The sequence below is a fragment of the Pinus tabuliformis genome, chromosome 4_2 (assembly GCF_031772625.1).
Source record: "Pinus tabuliformis cultivar Carrire ecotype Pingquan chromosome 4_2, CPIR1, whole genome shotgun sequence".
Lineage (NCBI taxonomy): Eukaryota > Viridiplantae > Streptophyta > Pinopsida > Pinales > Pinaceae > Pinus > Pinus tabuliformis.
This window is the reverse complement of record NC_142304.1, coordinates 349,922,265-349,944,175: the sequence shown is the minus strand read 5'-3', so window position 1 is coordinate 349,944,175 and position 21,911 is coordinate 349,922,265.

The window sequence follows — 21,911 nt, the reverse complement described above, 5'->3', positions numbered from 1 at the left end:
ACACGTGTGTCTTAATGCCTTGTAAAAACCGATCACTATAGAGAAGACTTCTCATCTCTTCTTCCAATTTGTATGGGTCCACTTTGGGCTTCCCACATCCATTGCATCTGATCGAGACACTCGTTTTCTTGAGATTTTTGGACGAGTTTGTGGAGAACAATGAACGCCAAGTTGAAGAGCAGTACGACATTTCATCCGAAGACCAACTGACAAATAGAGGTTGTCAATGACACAGTGATACATTTACTCTAAGGCTATTTTGGCAAGCATCCCACGCTGTGGGACTAGAAACTTCCTTATGTACAACATGCATGCAATGGGACAATTCATTCATCCACTTAGAACTCATCATTCAAGACATGCTTTGGATATTTTCCAAAGGATCCCTTAGACATGGTCTTTGGGAGAGATGAATATTCTAGTGGGCAAGATGAGAGGGACAAAGCACAAAAATTCATTAAGTGAATTCAGATGAATCACTAGGTAGTGTAGGAGCATGGGGGCTTCACTAAATGAACTTTTGACCTATCATGTGCATTCGTGGAATACTAAAAAATACCCTTAATTTGACTACATATTGGAAAATAACTCTAAAAATCTCATTATTTAACTCCCTACCAATATGAACCCAATACACCTTCCCAATTTAAAAAACCCCTACTTCCATTAGATAGTGTAGGTATCCATTTTTCATTAGCATTTTTTATAGCCCTTTATATATTTTCATTAACTTTAAACTCCATTTTTTATCTTTGCAATATAAAAAACCTTTACCCCCTATATATCCCCCAATATGTTATGCATTTTTTCGTCAATATATATCCCCCAATATGAACCCACGTGGTATGGTATATTTCTCCCCCAGTGAAGCCCCTGTGTGCAGGAGCAGTTGGAGAAAATTCAAGCTCAATACAATGCTCGACATGACAAGCACCGGGTTGATCACCAATTCTAGGTTGACGACAGAGTGTGGCTCCACATCAAAAAATACAGGATGAAATGGGAAGGAAAGAAGTTCAAACCAATATTATATGGCCCATTAACCATATTAGAAAATATTAGAGACAATACTTTTCATCTCGATTTTCTAGCATACATGCAGATGTACTCAATGGTGAACTTTGAAAACTTGAATCTTTATGAGCCTCCTTTGATCATGGAAACCAAAGACATTGGAAAGATTCCTACAGTGGACGACTTTGCACCTGAATACTTGGAAAATCTACCTGAGGATATCATTCTTGACAGGAAAACTAGGACTTCAAGATAGGTCGTCATAAAGTACCCCCGTACTGGTTTCAAGGGAATGCATCCAAGTAAGGCCTAATGAATTGAAAAGGATAAAGTGAGGAATAAATTCCCTCACTTTACAATTTACTGTTAAATATTTTGGTGGCCCAAAAGCTCATTAGTGGGGAGGAATGATCCAAGTGGCTCTAGAAATGCTTAGAACCGAGAAATAGCTCAAAAATAAAAATCATTGGATTGAAATGGAACTAGGACCAGATCGTAATACTCGTCATCCTAATTCCAACTACGTGAATGCCACTCAAATATGAGTTCGTATGTTAAATATATTCATGGTCAAATTTTTCGTCAAACTAAGCCTAATGGCAGCTATTAACGAGGAAATAATTTGGAAAAGTATGGGAACATGAAATCCAACCACTGGAATAGGAGAATTTGTCACCTCTTTAATTTTTCTGATGATCCCAATTTTGGCCAATAGATTTTTTTAATCTCCTTGTTCCAAATATAAAGTTATATATTTATAAAAATAGGGTGGCAGGCCACCAACCCTGCCACCCTCCAAGTAAATAACAAAATATATATTAAGATTAGCGTGGCTGGAAATCAACCCCACCACCCTCCAACTATACATATATTTGGAACCATATGGATTGGGACTTGACTTGTGTCAACCATAATGAGGGGCCGATTGCGTTTGAACTCGCCCAACCCGGTGTGTCGACCCGTCAACCAGGCAGCCCCGTTACCATCTAGCAAAATGATGTTGAAAATACAACGCAAAGGAACCATAACGAGGGGCCCTACAGGTTGGACCTTGGGACTTCCCCAATCGCATGCCTTAATACGACTCCACCAACCAACGGGTCAACGACCCGTCCTTTTCAAACTCCATCGCTACCACTACAAAAGAGCCATTACAATGCACCAACAAGAGGAGGAGAGAAGTTCCAATTAGGGAAGAATCACAACTAGCAAAACCCTGACATCGGGTTCTAAGAGCGGAACCTTGATGTAGGGGTATCATTTGATGCCAAAAAAGGTTCCTTGGGGTCCAGAAGTGCCGATGTCGGAATATGGTCAAGTTTATAGTTGTTTGACATGATTTCGTGCCACGAATCCAATGGTGATATCTGTTTATGCAGTTGAATTTTTCATTTTCAATACATGCCAGAAAATAGAGGTATAAGGGTCATTTATGTATTTTTATTCTAATTTTATTTTTGTTCCCATTTAATGAAAGTGGCCTCAGCACATTGAGCAAGGCCCAAAGGTGTAGCCCACACTGGGTGAACTTCGTAATCAAATAATCTTATGCCTTTAATCTCTTGGTTTCTTTTGATTTCCGCTTCTTTTCATGTGTTTAAGTTACTTGGTTACATGCTCTTTTATATGCAATTTTGTATTCATCCTTGAAGTAAAATATGTGGATCAAGGACCTAACAAAACCTTGCTAGCATCATATTGTCCTATCATATATAGGTGCAATGTGGCCTGCAAAAGGGATAATGATGTTCTCGATCATATTATCAATCTTCATGTTGATATCATGGAATTTTTTATTCCAAATACTTCATGGTTTTGGCATTCTGAAATCAAAGCACCATCAATATATCTGATCCAACAACGACATAATTTTAATGATTAGTAACAACTCACAACCGTGGCTCTATTACACCACTCTTTTGGCAGATTTTATCTTTTCTCAGATATTACATGTCAAAAATTAAAATTATGGTGAGAGAAAAATTAATATAGCAATAATAAATTCAAACATGAAAATATTAACACAATATTTACTTTGGGAAAATCTAAACTCACAAAAGAAACCCATTACATTCCTTGGCCAAGAAGTCATCTAAGACTTCACTACTGACCACCCTCAACCCTAACAATAGAACCTTCACCTAGCCTTTTAGAGGCTTCATTACATGAATTCTATGAGCACAAAACCATGGGTACAAAAAATCGTTTGCCAAAAAGCACCATTGTTTGACTCAGTCAACTTAGACTCTTTCCCAAATTCATGTTTACCTAATCTTATGACGAGTAAGATAGATATAATAACTAACAATTGGAATTTGGTTTTACAAGAAAACCTAGGTAATCCTTGTTTTCTTATTGTTTCCAAGCGTTTGACACACCTATATTTCCAATATTAACTACTTCTAATTAAAAAACAAAACCACTGAGTATGAGGCCCTAGTTTTGACGACTTAAGAAGGTTCTCAATAATATCATATATTCTCAACTGTGGAATGCGTATGAAACATCTAACATTTCAAGTAGATGTTCCACTCATCATCAAGGAAAAATGAAACTTTTTATGAAAGTAAAGAGAGATACACCAAGTTAAATAGAAGGATGGGGTATCAGTTAGATTAGAAAGACTTAACCGAGAGGGTTTTTCAAGAAGAACCTTGAGGATAAAATTTGACTGAAGAGCTAAGAAATTAGTGTTAAAATATTATTAATGGAGAAAGAAAAATTTCACACATAATTAAATAATATTATTATCAAGGAAGAATATTTTGAGTTCACTAAAATAAATTTTAATTAATTATACTCAACTTATTTCGAGACTGTAAATTCAAATCATTTAAAGGATTGTTTCTTATTTCGAATGTAGATTTGTATAGTTCTAATTTATATGATATATTGTTGCTTTTGGAAAAATTCAGGAACGTGTATGAAACGTTTGAAATTTCTAGTGGATTATCCACTCATCATCAAGGACAAATGATACTTTTTATGATTATAAAGAGAGTCAAACATAGTTAAATAGGAGGATGAATAATGGCTAGATTAGAAAAACTCAACAAAAGGAGTTTGAGAAAGGATAAATTTCTCAATGTACATGTTGAATGATTAAAGAAATTCGGTTATTTAGAAATCATTTTGAGTCACAGAAGAAATTCCATTCCTAGAAGAAGTTGTGGAATTCAAAACCTACATTTGGATATTTTAACATAAATTCAATTCTTTGCATTCATAATACAAATGCTACTATGTTTGTTGATGCCACTATTATTCAGAACCATTGGAATATTTCTTGATTAACAAACTCTCTATCATCACATCATTTTATACCTTTTGGTACAAATAATATTACAAATTAGAGGACATTTAATGACAATTAGTAGATAATTGAGTTGTTAACCAATGAACAACAATGAATAATGAAATTATTAATGGACAATATCTTGAAAAATTTAGAAACCTATTAATATGTGACAATGAATATAACACTAAATAAGAAGCATAAGATTATAGTATCACATGAGAATTTAATTGAACTAAAGGATCAATTGAAGAAGTCCACAAAATCCAATACAAATTTTAACACCTCTATGAAATATAAGGTTGTGAATCTAGGTTAGAGAAAATATGGTCTATGATTTTCTCTTTAAGGAGGTTTGGTTTCAATTGTTATTATCGAAGGAAATAGTAGGATTTATGTGGTACTTTGATCAATTCTCCCCTTGATTCTATATTTGACTTCATCTCATAGGTCTACATTTGGTGGTTTATATTTGTTTGGAAGTGTATTTATTTACGGGTTTGTGGTCATGTAAGTGTCACTTTTTATGTTTTTTTATAGTGTTGGGGTTTTTTTTTATCAAAGTTGTCATTCTTGTGTCCTTTTCTGACATAAGTGAGGGCCTCTAGTCTTCTTTGATGTTAAGATTGAATCTAAGTGTTGGAAACTAGATCGCTACTGAGAAGGGGGGGTGAATCAGTAGTGAAGGCACTTATAAACTTTTTCTCCAATTTATTATTTTCTTACCATGCACAAATTGAAACACAAAAACATAAATCAGAGCAAAAAACCACCCGCTACTACTGCACTGCTCAAATATTCTATTATGTCAAGAAAATTCATTACATAAAGATATACATGGCTATTATCTAATGGATACTCTTTCACATGCAAATCTATGGACTACCATCCATTGAAGACCACCACGATCAACAATCCTCGCTTGGTTACTCCTGAACTATCAATAGACTCTACAGGCTACGGTGTGATGGAAGCCACCATGACCAACGAGCCTCACTCAGTTTCTATGAAATTACCCAACCACCATTGGATTGAGAAAAATGTTCATTTATATTGATTTTACCTGAGTCACCAAACTCCACTCCTTTATGTGATTCTCATTCGAAAATGTTTCAGATTGGAACCGTGAACTGCTCAACATGAGCACCGCAACAATTATCATCAAATCTAAAACAAAATAAAATATCCAAACCCTAAATACACCACAAAATCCAATACAATATCATAAAAACATTACTCCAATCCACACTTCATCTTCTCACACACTACACAAATATGATGACCGAAACATACTTTAGCTATCTGTTACTATGACTACAAACTACTTCATAAATTATGTAATACACAACTCACACAGCTTGCATACCCTTCTCCAAAGTCACACTGACTGAATGCATAACTCATCCAACAAAACTATCATTAAGATATATCCAATATAAAGATGAAATGAGGTGCTCAACTCAATAATTACAAAGAACTACTCGATTTCACAACTTTGTTCGTATGCTTGATTTGATCTGAATTCGGCTTATTGACTTTATCAAAACACTAACTCCACTTACCTTCTGATATTTTCAACTTTGATTAGTTTTTGAAGGTCCCATGAACTTTTCTGACCATAAATCAAAATGTTCTGATCATAAGCCTAACCACAATACAAAAATTAGCTAAGCAACACGAGAAATATAGAGAAAAACTCATGACAATGCTCGGTTGCATGCACACCACTGGACAAATTTGACTGGAACATAACAATCACTCCCATAGGCCTATTTTCCAGTGATTGGAGCTTTTCAATCGCTCCCACAGTCTTGGCTCCATGCGAGTAGGGAAAAAGCTAATGAAAACACTAAAACATCAGTCCATGACCTATGTCAGCCGATGAATCATCTTCTTCAGCTCTTGAACATCCCTCCAAGCCTCTATAAAAGGTCTACAACTAATGACATAGGCCAAGAAATCCCACAACAAATCAATGACAGGTAGTCCCTATTCTACTAACCTCATCACCAAAAGCAACACCTCTAGCTCCTCAAACAGTAACAGAAATATGTTTGAACACCTCCAACACCTGTAGAAACATCTCTAACTCATGTAAGAACGTGTCCAACTCCTGCAACATCAACATCATATCATCCAACTGTCTCCATCACTGGTAGAATCACCATAAAAGCATCTCAACACATGTGGCGGAAAATCCAATGCTTACAACACATGTAAAAGAGTATGTAACACTTGTAACATCAATCCAACTTCCTGCAACAACAACATCTCCAACATATGTGGCAAGTCAATCATTAACCTATGATAAGCCATCATATCATACCTTGCATCCATCTCTACTCAACCTCCCATTCCTGCACTAGGTCATGTCATAAACATGTTGACATCAATGCCAACTAACAATACCATCAAGTTGAACACTGCAACAACCAAACACTCATCACACATCATGAGGTAGAGATAGACATATGATGAACAACACCAAGTCCTTATTGACATCAATGCCAACACTACAATGCCAACAAACTCCCCCTTTGGAATTTATTCCAACCTCAACCTGAATTCCAATATCTAAGGTTGATCTACATACACTATCCATCACTGAGGTTGCAACTCTGAAGTTGATCCCTATCCATCCAAATTCTCCCCCCCTTTGACATCAATGGAAAATGGCCATACCAACACTCAATAGCAATGTCGATAATGTCGTATGAGAGTAGAAATCCCTCTTTTATACTCAACACTAACTATTGGAGACCAAACAAGTATTTCCTATAAGATAAACATGTAAAACAAGGAAACCAGCATCCAACAAGTCTTTAATAAATATCATGCAATCTCTAAAAACTGAACATGCTACCCATAAGCATGTAATGAAGCTACAATCACACTCTCTTTACTGCTGAAGCAACATATCTATCTATTGCAATAAGCCTCCTTGCCAAAAAGCAAGAGACTACTCCTCATAAACCATGACTCCAACTGACTTTGAACAAAATATACAATGACGTACAATACATACAATGCTTCATGGAGAAAATACATGGTTGTGACAAGTACATAGGACTAACATATGAATCCTATATGAACTCTCATATCACCAACCAATACTTATATGGACCTAAGTTTACATCATGCTCCCAATATAATGGGGTTACATCAATGATATTCAAAATAGTACATGACTCGAACTCCCATTAACCCATACATAACTAATGACAAGATATGATAGACAACATGGGTCTCTCCATGAGAAATATGCCAGAAATATAGAGAAATAAAGGTACATGGATTTTACAATTGCAAAAAAATATGATTTCCTCTATACATGCCCAAAATATAAAATAACACGAGTACATGAGTATATGCTCCATATATTAGCAACAATAAAAAGAAACATATGGCATGCACATCAAAGCATAAGGATTCCATGAGCATGACATAAGATCTCCATATGTAGTAGTAGCAATAAATATGAGCACTATCCAAACCATATGCTAGTGCATGGCCACTCAACACTTTGGCCATCACCATCCCAATGATGAAGATCCTACAACAAGATCATAAAGTCCACTAGAAACCACCATGCTTCACATGCATAAACAACAAAGTCAATTGATAGCAACACCATAGAAATATGTCATAGTGCAACAAAAAATACATATCCTTATCATCATGAGGCTCATCAACCATCAACATAATATATCATCAACTTAAATCATGAGAAACACATCAATAGGTAGTAACACTAGCATCATGTGAACCAATACATGTAATCTCTCTAGCAACATCAATGTGTGGCCAATATAAAAATGCCCAATAAGCACTAAGCAATAGTAATAACATCAAAAGATTTGGCACTATAACACCATCAACAATATAGATTCATCATCTCCTCAATCTCAATCCATCATCACATTCTCCCTTCCCATGAGATTAAAAACCGAGCAGCAACATCCATCATACCAAAACATCATGAGAAGCAACATTCTATCCATATATAAGCAACAATATAAATTAACATTACTCAGCCATATGAATATCCAACACATCACAAGAAGCAACATACTCACTCTCCATGCAATATAAACATATGATTCAACCATCTAATATAGATCAACAACATGCATGATTCATCTAAAAAGGAAAACATGAGAAATAATTTGCATACACTAGATGAATTAACTCCAACATATCATCTGATCTCTATGACATCAACAAAGATAATAAAGCATGTCATAAATATGGTCTAGCAATAAGAACACTAGTAGCATGCCAAGTTTTCCATGCAACCATACTATCTCATCCAATTAGCAATGTGTGCCAGCAATAATAAAAATAATCCTGCGTCAAATCAATGTAAAAAATATGCACAACATGCTCCTCCATAGTGAACACAATGCAAAAAATTTGCAACTCTATTGGGAAGAAACAATTTCCCCCCTAAATGTGTGATTCTCCATCACATCTAGATAATGCTCAAAAGGCAAGCATGTGGTCGACATACCTCCGAGATAATAAAAAATATCAACATTTAGCTGCCCCAAAATCCATTAGTAACAATATAGTTGAGCCAACTGATAAATAAACTAGAAGAAAATAGACCAGAAATAAAAATTCTCTTCAAACCTCATGAACAACCCCTGAATACATGCATCTCCTACAATATGCATATTTTTCTTCGTGTACACTTTCCAATATGGTTTCATATCCAGAATCTACATGCAACTCATGATGCAACCATATGCTCCCCATGAGACCATGCAAACCTCAGTTTTTGGTGGAAGTTCCTTGTTTCTGTTTTCTCCTCCAAACTTCATGTGTTGATCCTTCTTATTTTTATGCAGTTTGGCTTGCATATTCTTTTCTTTCTGATTGGATCTCCTCTAACACATGGGAAGCTTGAAATCCTTGGCCTTATGGCTAATATTACCACACAGAAAACATATAATGTGACCAAGAACATGAGGAATAGCTTGATATCTTTTATTGATATAATTCTTATTCCTTGCATGTGCCCTACAATCAATAGCCCTATTTCCAAAATTATTGCATGAGAAACAATAACCATAAAATGGACTATTATACTTGAATGATAGAGATTTTCTTTGCATGCATGCTTGAGGTTGCTTCTCCGTTGACTTCTTCTTTTGTTTTGATGTGTCCACGAACTCTGCAATTGTAACATTTTCCAATTCTATTCTTTTTCTTTGGCCTCCTTATCTTATTCTTCTGCTTCTTGCATGGCTAGTGATTTTTCAGATGATTCTCCATTTTCTTGCTACCACTAACTGCTCCAATATTTTTAGATTTTCTTGTTGACGCTTGAGCACTAGATCTGAGCTGCTCCAATTCTTTTCTTGCAAAAATTACTTCAGCCTTCAATTTTTGGCACTTATCCTCGAACTCCTTATACTGCTTCATCATTCCATTTTCGATCTTTCTTCCTTCTTCCAGCTGAGTTTTCAAATTTGAAATTTCTTCTTTGTATGCACACTCCTTTTCATCAAACATTTGTAGCACCATCCATTGATCTTTATTTTCGTCCACAAGTCTTTGAATTGCTGCTTTTATTTCCATTATCTTGGATTACTCATCATCTTTTCTATCACTAGAGATTTCATCTTCATCTTGTGAGGAAAATTGATTTATCACTGCAATATGTTTTGCATCCTTTGCATTTTTCACCACCTATGAAATATGCAATTTCCCTCCAAGATACAATCTATGCAACCTTTCCAACATCTCTTTTGCAGTCTCACAGTTTCTCACATACATGCTATTAGATTTTTGAAATACTATTCAAAATAATTTTTTTAGCTAAAGCATTAGATTCATCTTTAATTCCATACTCAACTGATAACAAAATATCTTCATTAATGGACAAAAAATATCAATTCAAATCCACTCTCCAAGTTGAAAATTTACCTTTTTGAAGCATTGGAATTCCTCATTGATCCATTTCAAAAAGTTTGCAAATTTCTACCAAAAACTCCAAGATCCACTCTTTAGCGATCAAGCTACAACTGAGATCCCTGCTCTGATACCAATTGTTGGAAACTAGATCACTACTAGGGGGGGGGTATATCAGTAATGAAGGAACTTATAAACTTTTACTATGCATAAACTGAAACACAAAAAAATAGATTAGAGCATCAAATATAAACATGAAACCATTAAAGCATTCAACACAAGGGACATAAATGTTTCTGCTGGAAAATCCTCTCTAGGGAAAGAAACCACCCACTGTTTTTGCGCTTCTCAAATATTCTATTATGTCAAGCAAATTCATTAAATAGATATATGCATGTCTAATATCAAATGGAGACCCTTTCTCATGCTGATCTACGGACTACCATCAGATGAATGCGACCACGGTCAATAATTGTCGCCCGATTACTCCTAAAATATAAATCGACTCTATAGACTACGATTTGTTGGAGCCACCATGACCAACAAGTCTCGCTTAGTTTCTACCGAACTATCCAACCACCATTGGATTGAGAAAATTGCTCACTTATATTGATTTCTCCCCAGTCACCAAAATCCACCCCTCTATGTGGTTCTTGTTTCAAAATGTTTCATACTAGAACCGAGAACTACTCAACATGAGCACTACAAAGACGTACCATCAAACCTCAAACAAAAAAAAATCCCAAACCCCGAATACACCACAAACTACAATACAATCTCATCAAAACACTACTCCAATCCAGTCTTCATCTTCTCACACACTAAACACATATAATGGCTAAAACATACTTCAACTATCTGCGACTATGACTATAAACTGCTTAAAAAAATTTGCAATACACAACTTCCATACTCTTCTCCAAAATAAAGCTCATTCAACACATAACTCATCCAAATAAAATATAATTGAGCTATCTCCAATATGAATATGAACTGAGGTTCTCAACTCAATAATTACAAAGAACCACTGGGCTTCGCAACTCTGTTCATATGCTTGATTTGATCTGGAATCAACGCATTGACTCTATCAAACAACTAACTCCACTTTATTTTTTATATTTTCAACTTTGATTAGTTTCTGGAGGCCCCAATAAATTTTTCGACCATAAATTGAAAAGTTATGATCATAAGCTTCACCAAAATACAAAAATTAGATGAACAACATGAGAAATACGGAGAAAAACTTGTGAAAATGCTCAGTCGCACACATAACACTAGACAAATTCTACTGGAACATAATAGTCGCTCCCATAGGCTTGTCTGTTACCAACAAGAGCTTTTTAGCCACTTCCACAGGCTTGGCTCCATGCGATTGGGGCAAAAGTTAAGGAAAAACATTAAAACATCAACCCACAATCTTTGCCAGTTGATGAATCATCTTCTTCAACTCCTGAACATCCCTCCAAGCCTCTATACCAAGTGTACAACTGATGACATAGGCCAAGAACTCCTGCAACAAATCAATGATAAGTAGTCACTAGACTCCCAACCTTATCACCAAGACCAACACCTCCATCTCTCCAAACAACAACCACAATTTGTCTAAACACCTGCAGCACCTATAGCAACATCTCTAACTCATGTAGCAGCATCTCCAACTCCTGTAGCAGCAACATCATATCATCCAACTGTCTCCATCATTGGTAGAAGCACCACAACAACATCTCAACACATTTGACAACAACTCCAATCCTTCCAACACATGTAGAAGCATAGGAAACACTTGTAGCACCAATCCAACCTCCTGCAGCATCTCCAACATATGTGGCAAGTCAATCATCAACCTATGGAAAGCGATCATATCATACCTTGTAGCCATCTCTACTCAAGCTCTCATTCCTGCACTAGGTCATGTCATAAACATGTTGACATCAATATCAAATAATAAGACCATCAAGCTGAACACTTCAACAACCAAAGACTCATCACACATCATGAGGTAGACATAGGCATATGATGAACAACACCAAGACCCTATTGACATCAATGCCAACACTACAATTCCAATATTAAGCTGGAGAGTGTGAGAAATTCTCTATATTTTAGCATCATTCCTTGCTTCCTTTCCTCTTTATCCTAGAGATCAAGGTCGTCCTCGGTTCTCTTCATATGACCAAGTCTCTCTTAAGTTGATTTCCTTGTTGGGTCCTTTTGAGACCTATTTTTGTTTGTTCTTTTCCCCATTATGTTATTGTATCATTCCAATTAGACTTTAGTATCTTTGGTCCAACTTTCCCCTGTTTTTTTATGGCATGAACTACCAGGTAGGGTAGCTGTCTGGGGAGAAGAGGCTCCCACTACCCTTTGAGTTCACAGGACTAGTACTATGCAAAATGTTTTATAGTGATATTTATGCACTCCACTCCCACCACAATCTGGAAAGAAATTGAATATGTTAAAAGAGAGGGCTATATTAAAATATGATTGATTTTAGATGTGAAATTTTAAGAAAAGGTAGAAGGTTGAATTTTGAGATATTAGGAACACCAAAACATGGAAAACCAGATATATGCACACCATTGACTTGAATTGGCTTCTAGCTCTAAAGCTCAGTAGGAGTTTTTATTACGCATTGTTCTAGTACAAAAGTACATTAGAAGGTCGAATACTATCATATCAATTTTGGCCAAATAGTGAGAAAACTTGGACTAGTTTTATAATTTAAAAAACACACCATTCAGGTGTATTCACCTTTAAGATAAATCCTCTTTCTAATCATTTTTATTATGCATAGTAGTAGTAGCAATGTTTCACTCATAGGAGAAGTAGTTCATTAGCTTGTCAGTAAATCTGTAAATTGCTTAGAGTTTTCTATCATTTTGGTTTTGTCACTATGTTCAAAAAATTTACGTATTCAAAAGACATTTTACTATGCTACTAATCTAATTTCCCAACGACACTCCAATAGTCACAATAACATCTACATATATTTTTTGAAAATTAAAATGAAATATGCTCAATTCACCTCCAAAAAAGTTAAAAAAAACTTACATGTAAGTGTTTAATTTGACTTAGATACCAATATATAATACAATGTATCAATAAACATCCTTGTAATTTGGTTGGGAACCAAGTCTCCTAATTAAGATATTTGGTTTCCATCTTTCCAAAGGCAATTTCTTCTCAAAATTTTCACATAATTAGAATTTGTTATGAATCCCAAAGTGCTAATATTGAAGAGAGTAGAAATTAAAGAATATTGATTATATAAATATATAATTTCCATAGTCTTTACATCATCTTCGTTTTATATTTTATTTTTAGTCAATAACTTTTTCAATATTTATTTTTCATCACATTTATAACTAAATATGTTTAATTGATAAAAAATTTGAACTATTTATATTTAATTAATATATATATATATATATATATATATATATAATTCATTTTTTATGATTTTTATATTATATAAGTTATTTAAAATTTATTTTTATGAAAAAAAAAAAACTAATAATCAATCGAGCTTTCCCTCTGAAATCAACTCTCTTCTCTGCACACCTATCATTTTGTGCGCCACAAAATTATATGTTAAACGAATTGCAAACACCTATCATTTTGTGCGCCACAAGATTATATGTTAAACGGATTGCAAAAGTTTCAGCCATTCAAAGTTTCAGCGATTCGATCAAAGTGGTTACAAATTCGTTGCAAAACTGTTTGCGGACTTATTTTTGAAACTCGATGTTCTTTCATTCTTCTGGGTTGGGTTTTGGATCCCTCTGCGTTAACTACTCATCTTTGCGGAGTTATTTTTGAAACTCGATGTTCTTTCATTCTTCTGGGTTGGGTTTTGGATTCCGGGTCGACTCATGACGTTCGGATATTTGTATTTGTAGAGTGATATTGAGGATGATATGAATCGATGCATGAAGAAATCGACTTCGTGGTCCTCTTTAAGCAGCTCTTGTCGTACAGTTCAGTCGAAACCGGCGAAGAAGGCTAGCTAGACAGAGTGATATTTGGATATTTGCATAGTGATATTGAGGATGATATGAATCAATGCATGAAGAAATCGACTTCATGGTCCTCTCTGAGCAGCTCCTGCCGTACAGTTGTACGAGCTAAGAAGGGTAGCACGACAGATCCACAAAGTATCGTTGCTAGGGTAAATCAACCTGCGAGGCTTGAGAAGCTAATATCGTATAGATAAGGGCTGGAACGCAGAACCCTATTAGATTTGGAAATCTTACAATCTTCTCTATAAGATTTTTAAATCTTTCGGAGCAGTTGATAGACTATGGGTTAATATAGATCTAACTGTAAATAACTTATGTTTAGTTCAGAAGGTATGGCCTTGTTGTTCTCTTGCAGGCCTTTATCTGCTTAGTCTTCAAGTTTTTCTTTGCATGCGTGCCTGATCTCATCGATTCATGTCATTATATTTGTCCTCATTCCAGCATCGAAGGGAGCGTATTAGTGAAAGACTTAATAATTTACAGGATCTTATACCAAATGGATCTAAGGTATGCTACTGAAACAATGCCATAGGGTTTGCAACATTAATATAACATTATTATGTTGTTAAGAAACGTTTACTACTCATAAACGTGAAACCTCCATTTAATGGGTACCAAGGATACCTCATGATATTCATTAACTGTATCTACATCTATCTGATACATTACCATCTTACGATATTTATGCAATAAGTTAAATTTCATTTTACTTTAAAAGCGTAATTTTTAGACAGCAGATTAGCATTGAAATAGAAACTATATAAGATCTGATGTGATATTACTACATAGATGCCCGGATCACATGTCCTGGAATTTAAACTAAACTTAATACTACTTACTTCTGCTAAACCTCCATTAACAACAAATAATGCACCTTGTTCTGTATGCTACCTATGGATTACACTGTAGAATATTTGCAACAAAACTTCTTTCGATTAATGACCATCTTGAAAATGCATATTCAAAATTCAAAAATTCAGCCTCCACACTGCAACACAAAAAATATAACTTGACATCAACATTCTCTTGACTACATTGTCGAATATTTGCAACAAAACTTTTTTCGATTAATGACCATCTTGAAAATGCATATTCAAAATTCAAAAATACAGCCTCCACACTGCAACACAAAAAATATAACTTGACATTAACATTCTCTTGACGAGCACAAAACAACACGTCCTTTGGTAAATTAAGGACTTCAAATCACTGTTACCTTCAAGTAGAGACGACAGCACGGAAAATGTCGTTCAAAGGCATGGTGGAAACCAGCGAAGCCCATTGCAGTTCCAGTGCCTGATAAATAAAAAATTATTATGGTCTTCCCGTTAACAGCATAGTTATGAACACAAACTATAACAGGTATAGTATCTCCTTACCTCATCGCCTCCGCCAAATCCGATAAATCTTTGACATTGAGCTTATTGAGCAAGTTAAGGCTGGTGATGGTTGATGAGGGAGATATCTGTAAGTCATTGATGATTATGAAGGTAATTGTCTCCTTCACATATCCTCCCCCGCCGCTTCCACTTCCACTTACTCCTACACCATCAGTTCTATCTCCCATGGAAGGGTTCCGCAATTGCACCTGGTGGTAGCTCGTATCGTTGCTGCGGGAACACCTGCCGCTGCCGCCTATCTGACTGGTTGCAATTTTGCAGGTCCTTGCAAATGCCATAGACTGTGGGCTGGAGCTAACCAGCCATATATTGGGTATTTAATGTCCAAATACCAGCACACAAGTTAACGAGATAACACAGGAGCAGGTAATTTCGGCATTAAATAATATTTACCCGCTCCCGTGTTATCGGGATAACTTGCGTGCTGGTATTTGTGCATTAAATACCCAATATATGACTGGAGCTAGTGGGTGTAGGTGTCGTGTCTGCCGACTATATTCGAAGGATTTTGTTGGAAAGGTTAGGTATAACCTTAGGCTCCAGTAAGTCAGATTTCTCGGAAATCATAAACATAGTCTGCAGCTTGTCTACACTATTGTAAAGATTAGTGAGGCAACAGATTCTCTTTGCTTGTTTCAACGCTGAAAGCAATTTGAGAACAGAACCCGTTGGTAACGTGAGAAAGCTGAAGAGAAGATCGACAAAATCCTTTCCTGCCTCTGCATACAATATCTTCCGACTTTTCTTGTTCACCAGAAGCCTTAAACTCATGCAACTAGCAGTTCCGCTTGCCATCTTGATCACTTCACAACTGCAAAGGAAAAGCTGATAACAGAGTCGAACTATAACGTCAACAGTACGAAATAATTGTTGTCGTGGCATACCACCGAGGATATTTTACTCGAGCATCAATGTAGTTTAGTTTGTGAATGATGCGAATCGCCATCAACCATCATTTTAGATTTTGTTTACCACCGCAGATTTTCGTATTTAATACAACATGTGGCGTGAACGCGTTCATGTCCTTTGTTAAAGGTGAAGGTATGTGAAAATGTAATCGAGAAACCGATTGATAAATTGCCATTTAATAATAATCAAGTTCTTAGGTTACCAAAATATAGCCGTATGGTATGGTACTGTATCACGTGTAGGCCACATGTATTTCCCATTTATAATCAAGGTTTTAGGTACCAAAACTTACCGTATGATACTGTATCACATGTAGGCTATGTCATCTACAAAGGCCTGGGAACGCCTGGGAATTGCGTGAAGGGTCAAAATGAAAAATAAAAAATAAAAATAAAAATCAAATTAATAAAGACTTTCTCAGCACTTAAAATTTTGAAATTTGAAAGCTAGAAACATCCTTATCCGATTTTATCAGAATTTTTGTCAAAATTTCTATAATTTACAAAAATCTTTATCAGATTTTATCAGAATCTTACCAAAATTTCTATAATTTTCAAAACAAAAAACTAGCTATTACACTACCATTACCATCCAAATACAATCTTTTCTAGATGTTGTTTAATTTTGCATGATTTTTGGTGCATACATATGTATAGATACAATGAAAAATTTAGCCAAAACCTTGGGATAATAAAGCCTTTAATTAAAACAGTGAAATGGGAAATTTAATTGGAATATACCTCAAATTTTGAATAATATATATTATTTGTTTTGCCATAGTATATTTGAGGTAATAGAAATCATAAATACAAAACTGGTATTGTCTATAAGTAATTAAAATTTTTATATATGGTATAATAGGAATTTAAGCCAAGACAATCTGACAAATTATGTTTTAGCTCCAGAGTTTTTCCCTCCTAGAATCAAACAAAAAAAACATGTGATAGTTTCTTTGTATGATTATTACATAATATCCTACTCCGCGTCAAGTAGAGCAAGGGAATTACATAATATCTTACTCTACGTCAGGTAGAGCAAGGGAAGCACCACATAGCTTGTACCAGAGTAATAGTATATTGTTGAACACTTATTTTCTTTTTATGAAGTAGAGATATATTGTGCTCAGGCAAGTATCTTGAACAGATTATTTCTTGATCATTGTGTGTAATCCTAATGTTGATAGATATGTCTACTAAGTGGTTCCACTTAATGGGCCATTGATTTGAGCATTCAATATATTTTTATTCTTAAAGAAAGTATTTTTTTTGTTGTATTTGGATTTTTCAATTTATGCCTTACCGCGTTCCTTTACAACATGTAAAGCAAATGTTAGTTCTATGTATTGTGCAAATTGATTTATTTGGAACCCCAACATACATTCATATGGAGAGAAGCATCCAAAATTTTATTGCATATTGCTACCCTTTAATTATAAGCAATTTGAGATTCTAATTCTATTCAATAAATATGTTTTAACATTTTTGTTTTCCATATATAGTTTAAACTTTTTTATCAATATTAAATGAAATGTTATGATTTTTATAAATTTTAAACTTAATTAAAAGTTTTATAAATTAATATTTTTATAAATTTCTAGATATCATAATTATTATTATAATATTAATTACATCAAAAATTTGGTGTATATTAAAATAGGGTTTAAGAAATTTTGAATTTTTATTTAATAAATACACAAAATTTATATTAAAAAAATATTGTTCATCTAATACATCATACACAGAAAATAGAAATTATTCCAATTATTTTCCAATTTCATATTAAAAAATGGCAAATTAAATTTAAATATTATTTATTTGAATACTTGTTAATCATAAACACGAGTTCCATAAAATAATAATTTTTAATAATAAAATGATTATAAAACAAATATATTTAAATATTATATTAAGAATTATTATTATTATAAGAAGAATTTCGGGGTAAATCACATATAGAAAGACTTTTGTCGACGCGTTTCGACAAAGGTTTTTCTATATGTGATTTACACCGAAATTCTTCTTATAACTATGATAGATCACAAAAACCTCAATTCTACAATTATTTTGATGTAATATTATATAAATTTAAGTTGGTACCATTATTTAAATTATTACATATATTCTTATATTGCTCTCAAATTTCATTATTCGATGCTGCACCATGTTAATTACTGGGTTTTATATCGCTAATTAATTCATACGTATTTTTGTAAGGTAGCAATTTGAATACTTACTTGGATCACGTCAAGCATTCAACTCTCTGTTGTCAACGTACTATTTTGTTTTGTTTTATATTCCATGAAATTATTAACCTATATGTGATCACTTAATTACATAAGATTTAGATATTACATAACTCGCGCACATCATCGTAATCCTAATAGGAAATTCAATGAGAGGAAAGCAACCCCATTGAAATTATTTTTATGATACCAATAATATTATATAAATAAAAAACATGAAATATAAATTATGACACATCATTCTAACATTAATAAATATATATCTCACACCCTTAAAGGAAATTCAATGAGAGGAAAGCAACCCCATTGAAATTATTTTTATGATACCAATAATATTATATAAATAAAAAACATGAAATATAAATTATGACACATCATTCTAACATTAATAAATATATATCTCACACCCTTAAAAGATTATTTGAATTACCCTGTTTTAAAATTAACTGAAAATTTTTGGTATTATCTGAATGGAAGGTATGAAAAAGCAAGTTATGGTATATCATTTATAAAGATATTTAATATTATTAATAATTATTTAATAGTAAGAGTATATCTTGTTTTTAATAGGTTACACGTTTAAAATTAGAAAAATAAAGTATATATATGTTTTTATAAACTTAGTAATCAAATCGCATATGAAAATAGGTCCTTGAATCTTTTATTTCACAAGGAAAAAAATCTCATACATACAATAACTTTAAAATTAAATAATAATAATAACAACCATAAATTTAACACAAACATAAAAATATATCATTTCTCCATACTTTTTAAATATCAACATATTTATTAATATGCATCACCAAGAGATAAGAAAAAAAAATTGAATTCTTTTGTCAATTCATACTTTTTAAATATCTAACATATTTATTAATATGCATCACCAAGAGATAAGAAACAAAAAAATTGAATTCTTTTGAAAATTTATGATATCAATTGTTCACATACTTATAATTTTGAAATCATAAATATAAATTATAATTGTAAACTTGATAGTTGTAATGAGTTAGGTGTATAAATGATAAATATTTCCGGACATTCAATTAAATACATCAGGTTTTCTAAACTAAAAGATTATAATAAATTTTAACACCAGTAAATAATTCTTCATGTTTATATCATTTGAAATTATTTTTTATTTATATTATATTGAAAATAAATTAAATATGTTTAATTTTTTTAAGATTATTCTATTCTATTTTATTATATATATATATATATATATATATATATATATATATATTTATTTATTTATTTATATATATATGAAGTTGAATTGATAATTTATTAGAGTAATTTTGATAGAATCAACTATTTATGATTTATAATTATTATAGATTTATTTTGAGATTAGAACATTTTTTTGAGTGTAAAATTTAAAGAAATATTTGTAATTTTAGAGATTTGATTCCTTCAAATTTAATTTTTTTTTTTCATTTTAATTAAATTGGATAATTAAAAAAATGTCATATGAACAAAGGGAGTTATGGTTTTTTAGGCATGTGGTATTGATAAGTCATAATGTTTTTTGTAATGTAAAATAATAATAATGATAAAGTTATAATTTAGTTAGTTTTTATAAAAAATAATAATTTTAGCAACATGTAATATGAAGTAAGTGTTTGATGCTTATTATGAATTGATGTCCATCAACACCAATATATATGACAAAGAAATTGGTAGAGCAGACATGGTGCACACAAAACAATTGGCATATTACATTGAAAGGCAAATTACAAGTCACATAAATAGTGCTCATGCGATCCAACAGATTCCAAACAAGGAGAATATTGTTGAGAAAATCTCTTAACAAAACTCCAACAACCAACAACCCAATCCTACCTATATACTATAGTAAGCATTATTCCAACTCCCCCTTTAATGCTTATATTACATCATTACAAAGATTAATACAAAGATGACAAGTTACAATTCACATGTCACATCCGTCTCATTGTTCTTCCTAGACACTTGTCTCCACTTTGAAGTCTCCCGTACAACAACGCTCTTTTCACCACCACAATTTTCGACCTTTCCGTTCAATTGTTCTTCCTAGACACTTGTCTCCACTTTGAAGTCTCCCGCACAACAACGCTCTTTTCACCACCACAATTTTCGAGCTTTCCATTCAATTTAACACATAACTGCCTCTTAACCATTTTTGATGAACTTTGTATAATTGACGCTTCTTCATCTCCCAAAAAAAATTCTTGATACTAACTATATCCAGCTCTGACCTTTCTACACACATGGATCTCATAACATACCCTGTAATTGATTCTCTTAAAACCCAAAACACAACAAGTCCATCAACGGATAACAAATTCACACAATCAAATTAACGATACGTTCTTTCGGCACCAAAAACACGTCGAAAACCACTCATTTAACTTACAATAATCTATTCATTGATTCTCTTAAAACCCAAAACACAACAAGTCCATCAACGGATAACAAATTCACACAATCAAATTAACGATACGTTCTTTCAGCACCAAAAACACGTCGAAAACCACTCATTTAACTTACAATAATCTATTCATTAATTAGTTCTATAAGTAATAATAATTTTGCACACTACTATATCTAAACCCACAGTTTTTTTCTTTGGCAGAATCCCTTTGTAAACGGTTCCGGACTCGCCCTTGCCAGGCTCGGTTTCCGCACTGAAGTTGTTGGTGGCCTTCTTCAGATCTTTGTATCTGAACTCCTCCGGCTTACCCGGAATATTCTGTAAGGTTGTCGATATGACAACTACCTCGATCCGAGACTTACGCTGGGACTTAATTAGCACTATAATCTCTATCACTGTGACCATAACGATGAACCACAATAACTATTGTCCAGTGTTTTTCCGATGGTTCAGAATCCGAGATTGTGAAATTCCACGATAGCACACAGTTGAACTCCGTCTCTTCGCCAGTGGACACAGAAAAAATGAAATAAGACTCTTCCTCAAGAATGTCGTTGTATAGATCGATGATGGAGGAGACGACCGACTTCGACGGCATCGTTACTACATTGTTTCCATTTGAGATCGTTAGTCCTTGGGCTCGTCCTTGTATTGAATTTATGTTACTACATTGTTTCAGAAAAATCTCGAAATTTATGTT